This window comes from Macrobrachium nipponense, chromosome 5, assembly GCF_015104395.2.
Source record: "Macrobrachium nipponense isolate FS-2020 chromosome 5, ASM1510439v2, whole genome shotgun sequence".
In the NCBI taxonomy this organism is placed as follows: Eukaryota; Metazoa; Arthropoda; class Malacostraca; order Decapoda; family Palaemonidae; genus Macrobrachium; species Macrobrachium nipponense.
The window spans coordinates 90259073-90271743 of record NC_061107.1 but is presented as its reverse complement, the minus strand read 5'-3'; the positions used below and the strand labels follow the sequence as shown (position 1 = coordinate 90271743).

The following is a 12671-nucleotide window of genomic DNA, read 5'->3' as shown; positions in this document are numbered from 1 at the left end:
CTATGTTGATTAGATTAAGTAATATTAGGTTAGGTTGTATTTATTTCATTAATGGTCAGTGGATCCCGCATTCTTAACCCTTACCAATAGTATATAGAATGCGTAGATACTAGGCTAGTCATTAAGTGAGGAATATCAAATAGCAAAAATAATTGTTTTTAAAATTTGCCTCCAGTCAAGTAATGCTTAATTGACCAGAGGTTAGGTAATCATTATAGGTTAGCCTAGTAAACAAAATGTAGTTTTTTTCTCTCTCTACACTACCTAACCTATAATGCTTTAACCTCACCTCTGTGTATTTTTTTTTTTATGGAAAAACGAATATAAGGCGTGAAGTATTCCCTAGAGTTTACCCTTTCCTTGCTGGAGGACCTCTAGCATTGAAAGAAAAGTAATGGGTGATGTTAGTGCAATTAGTGTTTGAGGAACAGATATTCATGGTAAATGTTGAGAAAGGGATTGGTTCTAGTCCCAAATAATTTGTTAACTCATTGTAGGTTTCAATGCTGTGATAATATTACCTTTACATTTTTATGAAATATGATAAAGCACTGTATTTGTAAAACCAAGGCAAAAAAATAAATAAATAATTCTGACCTGTAACTGTACGGTAGCAGCAAATCAGCGTTTGGTTCTTTACAAAACTCACCTGGGCTATCCCTTTTGCACGGTTCAGGATAAAATGAATGCGGTATAGCTTCATATTTTTCTCAGGGTCTGCAAGTTCATGATCGTTATTACAGTATAATGGACGGAGTAGTTAGTTACCAGAACAGTTAATTTATTATATCTTGTGAAATTTCATAGCCTAATCCTATATTGTACTGGTATATTCATGTATATTATTTTTTGTTAATCAGTTGTTACTAATAAGGTGCAATTAACTTAAATTAAAGATTTGCAAAATCAGTTCAAAACACTAGGCTACAGTAACATACAATACCTAATGTGAGAGAGAGGGAAAACTACATATATATCACTCTTTTTCAGGATGCGACATTAATTGTTTATGGAGGTTGAGGCATGGCTGAATTTTGTCATGGCATCTGGTTGAAAAGGTGGAACTGTACCACAGTCAGTTTTTGGCAGCTATTATCGCTCAGTGAAAATTATGAGGAAGAAATCAATGACTCCAGAGAAGGCGATGGAAGTGTGTGCGTCCAATTATGTTTTTTTGTTTTTATATGTAACTACATATTGTCATATTTTTATAAGGTTTATTTCATGTATATTTTCAGTGTTTGTACATGCATATATGAGTTACCAAAAGAAATATAGAAATAAAACCAAACAAACAAATGGTTCATGCGCTTGGTGTATGTGATCTATTTGAATCTTTCATCTTTTGTTTGTATCATTCAAAGTGGTTGCAATCTTCAGTAATGGTACAGACTATTTTATGTATATGGGTGTTTTATAAAAATAGCTGTCCATTAGCACAAGTCTCATGTGTGTAGTATGTATGTACTACATACTTTATATATTCTTTTTTTACTGTAATTTTTTTTATGGAATGAGTTTGTTACTGAGGTAAGAATCAATCGAGTGCATGTGGGTAGGATTTATATACAAACAGAGGCCACATTATTTGGACTATTTACTTGTACAGTGTTAGTCCCATCACTGGAACATGTCAGTGCCGAAAATAAAATGATAAGCAAGATTAAAACTTTCATTCTCCTGAGTTATTTTTTGTAAGGTATATGAACTTTCAATTTGATGGTCTTGAAAAAATTATTATCAAAGCTATTGCAAGGTTCATGTAAACCTTGTAAACACATTTTTCAGGGCCTCTATAAGGATTGTTTAATATCCTTACAACGTTTGTATAAAGGCAGTTAAAAGGTAATTATGAGGCATTTATGAAGCCTATTTAAGGTTTCTGTACAGGATTGTACAAAGTATGTTTAAAAGCAGTTAATAGGTAATTATGAGGCATTTATAAAGCCTATTTAAGGTTCTGTATGGGATTTTTGAAGGTTTATGCCATGGTTTTTTGAAGCTCTTTCAAGGCTTTTATTAAGGTTTATTTCAAGCATATTAAAAAAGGCTTGCACAAACCTAAAAGTGTACACGAAAACGGGTACTTTTTAGGTGTATCACAAGTACTTTTTAAGTTTGGGGCTTAAAGTTCGCAAGCTTGTAAAGTACGTTCGTCTGATGTCCTATGAACATTCATTTTCTGGGGGGGGTATTTCCGTTTACGTATATAGCCTCTCTCAAGGCCAGCTGAATACGTAAATATATATCTTATATACCATTATATATATATATATATATATATATATATATATATATATTATATATAAACATATAGGCAGGACAAGGGGAAAACAAGAGTTACATTTGGACACTATATCAGCCCTTTTAAAAATATATTGATTTTGGAATCATAAAGGGCAGGCAAATAGGAAATATGGACACCTAAGGATTAAGGTCAAGCTAAAAGAAATAAGAATGCAAATCTTCTGTATATACTGGATTTAACTTATTATCCATCCGATTCTAGTTCCATCTCTGTGCCCTTTAAGAGACTGTGTCCATGCATATGACCTTAGAAACAAGTGTTGTTTATACTTAAATTATTAACAACACCCCAAGTTTTACATGTTCCTTTATCGATCGCTTCTTTATTACACAACTGTTTATTTTATAAAACCTCCAGACAGTTGTGTTTCTCATGTTCTTCGGATTTATTTCTATCTTTTGGTGTTGTTATATATTCTTAATTTCAAGTGAACCAGCATTTCAAAGTGTCTTCGTATTTATTTCTTAGGATACAACGGCTAATATATAAAAGTATTTGCCAAAGATTACATTTTCTATTAAGGTAATAAATGGTTCATAGAAAATGGTTTCACGCTTAACTAAGCTATTTGACAGTGGCCAGCGTAGCTTGTGCGCAATGGAAGTACGAACAACGCAAGCAACTATAACATTTCAATTACCTTTCATCTTTCTCTTTTCCTCCCCTTCGTCTGCTAACTTCATCCGACTTCCTTTCGAGGGGGAGGGCAACAGGACAGTCTTTTTTATTATTATTTTTTTTTATCATAATCACGCCAATAGTATAAGAAAAACCTAGGTATAAGAGGACTAGAACTAGGGAACATGCTGATATAGATAGGCTACATATTTATATAGATACACTACATACATACATACACACACACACACACACATACACACACATATATATATATATATATATATATATAATATATATATATATATATATATATATATATATATATATATATATATATATATATATATATATATTATATATATATATATATAATATATGAGATCAAGCTCATCCTCAACATGCGCAAAAGAACCTGAATGAGGAAGTCCTACATTCCTTAAGCAAATAACAGACTTGCCTCGTACAATAACAAAGAAAAAAAAAAGAAAACAGAAAGGATGGTATACAAGTTTCCAAGGTCTGGAAGCAAAGAAGAGACAGACTATACACCAATATGGTAACAGAGAGAGAGAGAGAGAGAGAGAGAGAGAGAGAGAGAGAGAGAGAGAGAGAGAGAGAGAGAGAGAAATCGCAATTCAGTTTTCGGGTGTACAATTCCTCATCTATGCCCTTCTTTCACGTCATTTCATCTAATACCTTGTTAATGATATAATGTCAAACGGAAGTTGTACTTACTGAAATTATTCCTTCTTTTCTTCATTGTAATTCCTTTCAAAGAGAGACGTGACATGGCAAGGCAAAGTCAATCAAACACGTCTGTGTCAGCTGAATGCTATGTACAAACATACATGCTTCAACTAAAAATCCATCGAACATAATGCAAACTGACGTTTTGTTTCCCTGTTATTTGATAATGGGTGATTTATACACTGAAATAAATGGGTGACGAAACCTAGCATGACAGGAAAGAGGAACAAAAGCAGATATATACGACGTAATGAAAGATGACATTTGTGAACTATAACAGACAGAAGGAGCAAACAAAAGATAGAGAGAGAGAGAGAGAGAGAGAGAGAGAGAGAGAGAGAGAGAGAGAGAGAGAATGAGGAGGAAGAGGAACAGGTGGACCAAACGGAATTGGGCAGAGTTGGGGGAGGAGGATGAGGAGGAGGAGGAGGGAGGGAGGAGATGGAGGAATGGTCTGATTATACAGACAATATAACGATTACGTCTGAATGGAAGAGGTCAGTTAGGAGGTTACTGGTGTCAAGGGAGGGTCGACTTTGGGAGGTGGTGACGTTGTGACTTTTTTCAAACTCCCTTCGGTAAGATAAGTTATTTTCTTTGTAAATAGACATATATGGCCGAGGTCATCAAGTTTCATCGGCATTACGGAAAGTGGTGAAAGTTTTGTATTTTAGCATAAGAAAAGTCGATATTCAAAGTATCATTCCATGTGCCACTCTTTTTATCCATTAGGGATGCTGAACTTCCTAAATTTGCAAAAACTCAAATTTTACCTAATACAAGACTTACATATAAATAAATAAATAAAAACTTATATATATATATATATATATATATATATATATATATATATATATATATATAAGCGAATACCACAGGAGAATGATAGGTAGAAATCTAAGCGCTTTCATCTTTACTAAGACAATGTCTTAGTAAAGACGAAAGCGCTTGGATTTCTGCCTATCATTATCCTGTGGTATTGGCTTATTTAATGAAGTCACGTGCACCTACTGTGATTTTTTAAGCATATACTTACATTAAATGGAAAGCCTTTTTTATGAAGTACCTTCCGTTCCAAAGATGCATATACGTGTTACTTGAAATTTAGTTTCCGAAAGTATCATGAATTACTTTTCCTTTGTCCAGTTTTATAGTAAATAAATAAACAGGAAATTTGTAGCCGGATTCTCACATCCTTCCGGAACGTAAAATGTATTGCCAGACGAGGATTTTATATTTCTATGATGTGATGGAACAACTTGATTTAATAAGACTAATGTTGCTCTTTATTCCCGGTGTGTCGTTTTAGGGAAAATTATTACGGTCATTTAGCTCTCTCTCTCTCTCTCTCTCTCTCATATGCCTTCCGACCTTATTCACAAAACTAAATTACTAAATAAGAACAGCAAGGTATAAATATACTTCAAAATTATTTTAATCATAATAGCATAATAGAACATAGCAGTGATAATTGAAATTCAAAAGCGGCCAAAGCAGCAGCTGTGTAATTTTCGGCAGGATTTTCAATACATCAAAAACGACATTATACAAATAGATCGTTGTATTCGGTGCTTGGGTCATAAAATAAATAAATTGGTAATAGCATCAGGGGAGACTTGTCTTTTAATTTCAAATAAAGCCGAGTAGTAAAATGGAGGACGGGCCAATTACAGCGGCCCTTGTTAGCCAGCGATGCGCAAGGAAACGAATGGACCTGCAGTGTAAATACAATCAGCTCTCGTGTTAAAAACGCCTTATAAATTTACACGCATATCGGCAAATTACATTATTACTGACGAATATGTAAAATCATCGGGACGTTATCCGTAGTGCTTCGAAAATAACTCGATCACTTTAGATCGAGAGCAAATGAATATTGCCCTTTGTGCAAATGTCAACATGGGGTCAAAACATCACGAATCTACTATCCTGTTTGTTTGTTGTTCGAAATACTTTCATAAACAAATGTGGATTGTGCTGATAAATGTTCAATGAAAATAACAACTAAACATTTTATTTAATTCATTCTCTTTAAAATAAAAATTTTAAAAACCTTTAAAATAAAAACGTTAAAAACCTAGACAGCTTTGAGAGATAACTTTTCTTCTCTCAAGATCGCTTCAGAAACCTAAACTGATAGCTTAAATCTATCACCTCGACTGAATACCCAATATATTTTTTTATAATTTGATAAAAATCTAAATTTACGTACACTTGAAATGTTAAAATAAAATAAAATTTACCTCACTGGCAATGATAGGGAAGAAGGATATATATATATTATATATATATATATATATATATATATATATATATATATATACATATATATATATATATATATATATATATATACATATATATATATATATATTATATATATCTATATATATTTATATATATAGTATATATATATATATATATATATATATATATAAAGCAGCATGAGATCTGTGCCTCCCACAACACACTATCCAAGTTATTGGATGTGTGTGTGTGTGTGTGTGTCACTATTCAAGATATCTGATTTTGATCACTATATCAAGATTTCTGATTTTTGGTGTTTATAATAAAAAAAAAAATATGCCCCAATCTATATATATATGTGTGTGTGTGTATATATGCATATATGTGTGTGTATATATATATATATATATATATATATATATATATATATATATATATATATATATATATATATACGTAAACGCTGTCCAGGTTATTGGATTACCAAGAAAGGAGGGCTTCTCCCTTATAAGTAAGTTTTTTGGGATGAAGTTGTTATTTGCATGACTAGTTTCTTTTTTTTTTGGGGGGGGAGGGGGTGCAAAACTAATACTGGGCTCAATTTGAAGCAAAAGGACCTTGCAAATGATCTACCAATGATTTACGACACTTTCTCTCACTCTTAAAAACACACACACACATAAACACACACACACACACACACATATATATATATATATATATATATATATATATATTATTTTCTTTCATTAAATCAAGTAACCAACATATTCATCTTCATTCTCAGGTGCAGTAGAAAGCTTTGGTCAAACTCCATTACCTCCCCATTATGCTTCAGCTGATCTATTAAGTGAATTTGGAATATTTCGGGATTCGACTGCAGTATTTTGCAGACAAGTTGGAGGAAGCTCACTAGCATCCTTATTCATAAGAGGTTGCTGAGAATCGAGAGGATATCACTAATTAGGAGAACATATTCTTAGGTAAAATTATACAAACACGCATATGTATATACATAAACATACATACATACATTTTATTTGCATGTATTTATGTATGTATACGTCTATGGATTTGTACACGTGCACCATTAAAATGCCATCCAAATATTCTCATCAGTATCAAAATTATTGAGCATCGAAATCATTATTGCCGTATAATGTCATTTCAAGGACCTGACCAAGTTTCTACGTTCCTTTGAATCAACGGTTAGACCTAAATGACAGTTGGACTGAAAGGTTAAGAAACTAAAACCATCTCCACGCCCACCACACACATTAAGGCCGGCAAATACGGTCCCAATTCTCGTAGAAAAAAAACATAGAGAATTAACTAGTTATAAAAATGGTAAAAACTGTAACATTGAAATATTTTAACTGCGTTTGCTATTTCTATCGATAGGTGTGACTTACAAGAACCCCAAATCTGTTTCACAAGATTTGCTTTTTTTATGTTTTCTATACCAAGCAAAATCGAAAAGCAGACCATCAAGTGGCTTAGTTACATTTCCATAAAATCTAATTTCAGAATGAGGAATGCTGTAATTTCAGTGTTCCCTAACCCATTCAGGCAAATTTGTTTTATCTTAAGAAGAAAACCATTTTAAAATGAACTGTTTTGATTTGGACAGCCTTGCCAATGTTTCTCTTGGTCCAAACCTTTCCCTAACGACTTCCTCTCTAACAACTTGAACTTAGGCTGCGTAAAATCAATTAAATTCCCAGTGCAATGCGACAATGCATCACAGAAAACGAATCTTATGGCGGTTTGTCGTTAATGTAGTTTAGAGCGGCTGATTATAGTGATACGCGTGGATGTCGAATCAAGTGAGAAGCTGCAGAGTTTGAGTGCTCTTTTTATTAAGAAAGGTAATAGGGAATAAATGAAACGCTTAATGATTTAACGAGGGGTCGCCAACAGAAAATGTAAAGCACGATTTGGATGAGAAGTCTACGGAAGCCAATCTGCAAACGATTCGGACGAGTCTATGGAAGCCAGGGTAGGAAGTTACTAGGACTAGGAACTTTATGACAGAAAGTGCACATGATGAGTAGGATGGATAATTTTTATAGAATATGTATCGCTAGAAGACCTGAAAGGATATATGTAGTAAAAAAAATTAAATAGGAGGTAAGGGACCTTGGACTTAAGATGGTTTGGTCCAGTGGAGAGAATAATGAGAAGCAGGCTGGTGACGAAGGAATATATTCTGATTTGGAACGGAGGAAGAAGAGGAGAATAAAGCCCATATGAAGCTCAATAGATCTGACAGATGATATGCTGGATTAGAAGGACCTTTGCATTTGGAATGCGAGTGTGAAAGATATAGATGTATGGTATATATATATATCATATTATATATATAATATTAATATATTATATATTATATATATTATAATATATATACATATATATAAATATATATATATATATATATATATATAATGTATATATATATATATATATAATGTTATATATATATAATATATATATATATATTATATATATATATATGCTACACCGTTTTGTGCCCACACGCAAATACACACACACACACACACATATATATATATCATATACGTATATAAATACACACTACCTTTTTCCATTAGAGGAGAGATCTCCAGGAGTTATTTATCATGTATTCCTATATATAAGTAATATTACAAAGTCTTGGCATGTTAAGGAATTCATCCGAAGGCTATACAAACGAGGGTTAACATGTGTAAGGATGAAAAAATAAACTAGAAGCTAGGGGTGCCTGGTTTTAAAATAAGTATGCGCATGTTCATCATCGCTAGACTTGTTAAACAGGAGAGAGGAAAAGTTACTGAAAATGACAATCAATACAGAAACGTTATTTCTTAGCAATAATTATTGCATATTATCTTATATGTTCCTTAACACATGTAATAAAAGTGTTCGCATTAACATCGATATTATTCTCATGCCAAGTTTGTGCTCTTCTGTTGTTGATCTACCAGTATTCGGTATTAAAGTTAGTATTTACCATTTGTCTTCAATAATACCTATATTCTCTGCGTGGTAATTGGTCGCTCGTTGCAATGGGTAGGTACTTCTCTGTGGCAATAATAATTATTTTATCTGCGTGGTCATTGGGCGTTCGTTGCAATAGGTACTTCTTTTCTGTGGCAATAATAATTATTTTCTATGAGTGGTAATTGGTCGTTCGTTGCAATAGGTACTTCTTTTCTGTGGCAATCGGTTATTTTATCTAATGAGAAGACTTCGTCATGTCAGTTTCGGGTGAGATAGATAAATAGATAAGAGTTCGCACTGCCCCCGAAACCCACTGCCTACTAGACAACAGACAAGCAGAAAAGGAGAGTGTGTTAACACGTCCTCACCACTTGGGTATTAGACAGATGTCAAGACAAGGAAGGAGAGAGAGAGAGAGACAGTGCTCCACAACCCCGCCCCATGATTATTGGACAGACGACTGACGTGCGGAGAGAGAGAGAGAGAGAGAGAGAGAGAGACTTAATAACGGCAAGCACGTCCCCTCTCCCAACACCATTCAGACAAGCAAAAAGGCTCGGACGCTGGACATTTCGTACCCGAATCGCCGCGGCGCCCGGAGGCGAAGATGAATCAACAGTTTGGAAAGGGGAAAGGTTGATTGAGGGGGTTGCGGAAGAGCGAAGGCAGAACTGATTGAGAGTAATTAGGCGCTGATTTATCTCGATTCATCGAAGGTGATTGAAAAGAGGATGGGGAAGACGGCCATTGGAGGAGATGCGAGGGGGTGGGCTGCTAACTGGAGGAGAGGGATGGGGGGGTGGGGGGGGGGCGGGGCGACGGTGAAGGATGTGGGATTCACAGAAAAAGGGGGGACGTGGGGATGTTGGGAGTAGTAACACTAATAGTAGTCGTAGTATCAATCATAGTAATAGTAGTAGCAATAGTAATGGGATATATGACAATCAATAATGATGAACTTTCTACACAGATCAGTAACATACGGTATTAAATCAATAAGACGGATATTTACGTAAAATCTTTATGGAAATATAATAAAAAAAAACCATCGCAGTAGCAAAACTGAAGAAGCCTTTAATATACTTACAAAGACGAGGCAATCAAAATAGGAAATTTAGGAAGGTTACAGAGGCAAAGAACTTATTGAAAATAAACGTCAAAATTGTTTCTCGAAAATAACAGTGAGTATATGAAGGGGAGGTTTTTTTATGGGCTAAGGCTAACTTCTACCCAACAGGCCTCTCTCTCTCTCTCTCTCTCTCTCTCTCTCTCTCTCTCTCTCTCATAAAAGAGGAAGCAAATGACTGGCATACGAATATGTTACAACTCCTGAGAGCAGACCGAAAAATATCAAAGATGAGATAAATCACATAATAATCATAGATCCGATTACGTAAATGACACAGGTATTCAATTTTTTTTATCATTATTATTAGTATTGGAGGAACAAATATACAGTTACGTATATGTACATATACCTATAGATAAATCTGTACAAAGTGCTTTCGGGGATTTGTTCGATTCCTGAAAGATTGAAAAGAGAAATCGAGCGATTCCCGAAACTCACTGTGGATAAATTATGTATCTTTAAATATATGTACACATACTTAACTGTGGATTTGTTTCTCCAAATCAAGACTCATGCTACTATGTGTATTTTTGAACTATTGCTATTCTTATTGTTGTAGTTATTACTAAAGAGTTCATATTCTAGCGAGAACCAAATTAAACACTTAATTATTTGACAAGCAAACGTAAAAGTTGAGAAAGCGACCCTACATGAAACAGATAATGGCCGTATGTGGAGACAATATTACATTATATAAAACCAGAACATTACTGTATTCAAAATCTGACGACTGTCATTTACAAAACCGGAAAAATTACGTAAACAAAACGAGGAAGACAGCACAAACAAAAATACGATTAAACGTATGCACAATGACCAGAAATTTAGTAAATAAATAATAAGCAGTCGATAAACGGCGCTTACAATAAATTCTTATATCAAAGGATATTTTATACTCTAAAACAATGGGATTAAACGCTCAGGTAATAGAAAGCCATAGCACAAAGGCTATGGTGCAGAGGCTATGGCATCCCCAGTGCTTGAGAGCATAAGCAACATAGCTGAATATCGGCAAAAGAGAGAATTAACCAAGGCACCAAAGTATCCATGAAACTGAATGCATTCTACAAAAATTAAATAAATAAATAAACAAAATTTCACATTATTTAAACGCTTGGTCCCCGGCGTGCTAATACAGTTGAATAATAGTTAAGACCAAGTTGTTAAAGAGAAAATAGTTAAGCAAAAGTAATTTCGGCTGAAATGATGATGCTGGCGCTACTGCATGCGCTAAGAGCGTCCGGTCTGTTTCCTCTTCGACGTATCCTGTTTTGCAGAACAATAGCTTTCCCTTCATCCTGTTCACAGGTCGTCAAGTGGCATAACGCCAAACCTATAATACTGTCTGTGCATCCACAAAATACATGCTCGCATTCATAAAGTTAAAGATAAGTCATAACAGGTATATTTATATAAACAATTCTAAGCCACGCCCTGTAAGGGAGCAATGATTGTTAACGTGGGCGGTGACAGTGGAGCAGTAGAGTCATAGGGTTATTTGGGAGTAGAATTTGATTGTATTGTATGAAAGTATGGTTGGTTCGTCTCTCTTCTCTGAAAACGAACTGTGGATGCTGAATGTAAAGGGGGGAAAAAAAAAGAAAAAAAAAAAGATTAAAAAAGCTGGTGATGAAACATGTTACGTAGTCTATGAAAATAAGAGGAATCCACAGGGTTAGAAAAGGATATATGCAGAGGGAGAAGTAAAACAGCCTTCTCTGTGTGACTAAGAGGTAAAAATAGGACGGTTAGCCGTTAACAGGCAACGCTCGGGTCGTGCCCAGAGCTGAGAGCACAGGGCTGAAAACTCAATCCAAATATATACTTGTTGAGGAGTTGAAGATAACCAATTTAAAAAAGTATATATCAAACACACACTATATAATATATATATATATATATATATATAATATATATATATATATAATAAAAATATATATATATATATGTGTGTGTGTGTGTGTGTGTGTATGTGTGTGTGTCTATATATATATATATATATAGATATATATTATATATATATATATATATAGTATGTATGTATGTATGTATTATGTATATGTATATGTATATACAATTATATAGTCTCTAAAACGAAAAGCTAAAGATAATTTACTGTTCACTAAGGCTATACTCAAAGGCCAATAATGAGGTGGCTTTAAAATTGCTTAGTTTTGGTGACTTTTTGTCAAATACTAAATGCGCCAAGTCCCGAGTTAGTGCATAATGTCGGTTTCCACTGCGCATTTATTTACAATACGTAAATATCAAGTACTTGAACGTACATAACAAATTGTTAACCTGACTGGGAAAGAATATAAGAAAAGGTGAAAATGGTGAAGTGACAGTTTTGGATATTAATACATAAGCAAACGCTTGGAATCCCAGAACGGTAAAACCAATAGGTAGGAAAAAATATTACAAGAACATAAAACCTAAATTCTTGGCAAAAAAAACACAATGAAAGCCTCTCAAAATTATTAACGTATCGTAAAGTACAAAAATCATCTTAATACTGTACTTCTGTCTTCACTGTGAAAGAACTACAATTGTAATGTAAAAACAATAACGTGAGTGAAATTCAGAAAATACACGACTTTTGTTCTTGTGATAAAATAT

The 12671-nt window shown here is 33.8% G+C and overlaps 1 protein-coding gene across 2 annotated transcripts in view; it reads left to right on the top strand.

Moving 5' to 3' along the window:
* Positions 1-4158: 4158 nt before the first annotated feature.
* LOC135215500 (sialin-like) overlaps positions 4159-12671 on the top strand; it is a 28147-nt gene continuing 19634 nt past the window's right edge. For both annotated transcript variants that reach the window (XM_064250295.1, XM_064250296.1), the window contains exon 1: positions 4159-4254. The gene's annotated coding sequence lies outside the window, so the exon portion shown is untranslated. The remainder of the gene's footprint in view (positions 4255-12671) is intronic.